Source organism: Zingiber officinale, chromosome 4B, assembly GCF_018446385.1.
Source record: "Zingiber officinale cultivar Zhangliang chromosome 4B, Zo_v1.1, whole genome shotgun sequence".
NCBI lineage: Eukaryota > Viridiplantae > Streptophyta > Magnoliopsida > Zingiberales > Zingiberaceae > Zingiber > Zingiber officinale.
Window position 1 is genome coordinate 39,522,214 of NC_055993.1, and position 2,764 is coordinate 39,524,977.

The 2,764-nt window shown below is 38.1% G+C and overlaps 1 long non-coding RNA gene across 1 annotated transcript; it reads left to right on the forward strand.

Moving 5' to 3' along the window:
- Window positions 1–1,691: 1,691 nt before the first annotated feature.
- On the forward strand, window positions 1,692–2,268 carry LOC121977505. Its single transcript, XR_006110880.1, has 3 exons — window positions 1,692–1,707; window positions 1,809–1,917; window positions 2,208–2,268. It is a non-coding gene; the product is annotated as an uncharacterized LOC121977505 (long non-coding RNA).
- The last annotated feature ends 496 nt before the right edge of the window (window positions 2,269–2,764 follow it).

Consider the following 2,764-nt stretch of genomic DNA (forward strand, 5'->3'; position numbering starts at 1 on the left):
AATTGAAAATTGAAATTGAAATATTGAAAAATGATCATGCATGCCTAAATAAATTTCCAAAATCAAAAATTAAAATTTATGGGAAATTGAATTAGTAAATTAGAAAACACCAGGGTCAACTTAGAAAAGTTCCCAAAAGTTATGTACCCCCTAAGTTCTTAAAAAATCCAGTAGGAAAGAACCTATACTGGGTTCCAAAATCTTTGCTAGTTTAATTTTTTTTTAAAGTTAGAGCTTATAGCGAGAAAATTAAATGTTAAAATTTCTTTATGAGGCTTTGTCTAAGGAAGTAGTTATTGCTACAATAACCAAGAAGGCCTAGTGTCTCGCCACGACCTGGAAGCCAAAATATTGAAATAAAATGTTTAATTAACTTTCTGGTAAAAGTATTAAAATTAGAATTAAATAATACTTTAAAAAGTTTTTCAAACATCTTTTTTAACATTCTTCAAAAAAAAAAAATTTCTCTTAAGAAAAATGTTTGTTACTTAAAAAAAAATCTCAAATAACATTTTTTTTAAGTTAAAATTTCTTATGAAGTTAGAAATATGTATTTATCTTTTTATCTTACCTAAGTTTTACTTAGAAATTTTTTTAAAAAAAAAGACTTTTTTTCTTAGAAATCATTTTGAAAATGCTGCACTTGGATTTTAAAAATCATTTTTTTACTATAATTTTTTTACTTGATAATTATTACCCCATTCTTTTTGCTGTGATCAAAGGGGGAGAAAGATAGGTGCAAGTTTAGGGGGAATTTTTAATGTTTTTTACTTAAAATTTATTTTTAACTTGTGTTGCAAATTCTATTGCAATCCTTTTGCTTGAACTGCTAGTTTAGTAATTTCTATAAATTACTGTTTGTCTATTTTTTTTCTCTAACTTGAACTTGGGTTGATGCACATCAAAAAGGGGGAGATTGTAGGACCCCGTGGGTATTTTGATGTGATCAACCAAGTTAGGTTAGGTCCTGCTTGTTATCTAATCCCTGTGTCTAAGTGTGCATGTAAAATACCGGAAAATAAGAGAATAATAATAAGGGAATTTTCTGGAATTTTTAGAAATTTTTCGGGAATTTTTCGGAGCTCGTAGGGACGAATTAGCGGGGATAAAAACAAGACCCCGGGAAGGCCTGTTTAGGCTACTCTGTTTTAATGAGGAAAAGTTTTATTTTCTTTTCCTTTTTCTTTTCTTTTTCTTTTTTCTTTATTTTCTCTCTTCCTCGCCGTTTCTTCTCTCCCTCGCGCACCCGAGCCATCCCGACGCCGCCCTTCCCTTCTGCTCCTTGCCCTAACTGCCGGCGGCAGTTACTCCTCGAACATACAACCCCTCCGCCGAGCCCTCCTTTTCATCTTCTTCATTTTTGTTTTTCTCCTGAGCCGCACACCCGACGCCAGCGCGCACGCCTTCCTCCTCTCCTCTGCCGCCACCCCAATCGGCCGGCCATAGCCGAGCCCTAGGTGCCGACGCCCTCTCCGACTTCCTCTGTGCTGCTACCGAGACTCCTTGGCCGAGTTTCCTCCATGCCCTAGCCAACCCGACGCCACCGCCGGCCACCCTGTGCCCTAGACGAGCCTTCTTTCCGCACGGGGCTAGCCCAGCGACGCCAACGGATCACCAGCCTCTCTTGTGCCCGAGCATTGTGCCGACGCTGACGCACAACCCCTCTCCGGTGCCTCCTTCCTTCCGAGCAGTGGAGATTTAGCTAGGGTTCGAGTTCACCGGCACATCTCTACTCTTTGCTAGTCTTTCTGATTAGAGACACATCTCTGCATGATTTGGGTTCCAGCAACTCATTTTGGTTTTGGCAGGATTTCCTTCCAGCAGTTGAAATTGAGCAGTCATTCGATTTCCGGCAGCTACTCAATTTTGGCGGCTGCCCGATCTGGCCGTGATCAACCGGAGAAGCTTAGTGTTGAGGTAAGGTGTAGGGATTTGGATTTACATGTGTTAGTATGATTGGTATATAATTGTTGGTTCATGTTTGTTGGATAATTGTAGTATGTCAATATGGAAGAATTTATCCCTGCTGTAGTATCACTTAAAACGGAGATTTGGAATAATTAGGGTTCGTTAATTAACTGTTGGATTTGTTTTAGGTAGATTGAGATTTATGGTTTAGGGGTTTTCCCTAAAATTATTCTTAAAGATTTTTATTTGGCTATTCGTTTAATTTGTAGCTAAATAAAAATGTATGTTTGGTATTACAGGACTTTGACGCGAGACGAGTATCTCGGAGTCGGAATTGGACCTTTCTTTTGTCGGAGGCGGGTACTTTTAACTTTATGTCTTTGATATGCATAGTAGTGAAATTTACAAGTAGCAATAATTATGTTCTCTTATTTGTTTCGGTTAATTACTACCCGATACCTGTTACCTGCTGATTGATGGTTTGTTTTGCATCTCGTGTTGTTACGTACCTGATTACACATGCTCATAAGGGTAGTGATATAACCATGTTTCACCATGTTCAGGACCTAGGTTTGATACCTTATCTGATCAATGTACTTTGATGTAATTTATTTACTATGGTGCACATCATATGTGTATGTAGATTAGTTCGGTATATTACCATGCTTAGTGGCATGCAGCATTTACATGATTGCATGATGTGTGATAGATTGCTCCATTATTGTCGAGCACATTGCCAGTTTCATCACTGTTCGGTGCTCCGTTGTGAGCAACTTTAATGAGTATTGTTAATTGATCGTCTTGCTCTTATTCCAAGCTTGAGTTAGTAGGGAAGTAACCATTTAGAGATCCTCCC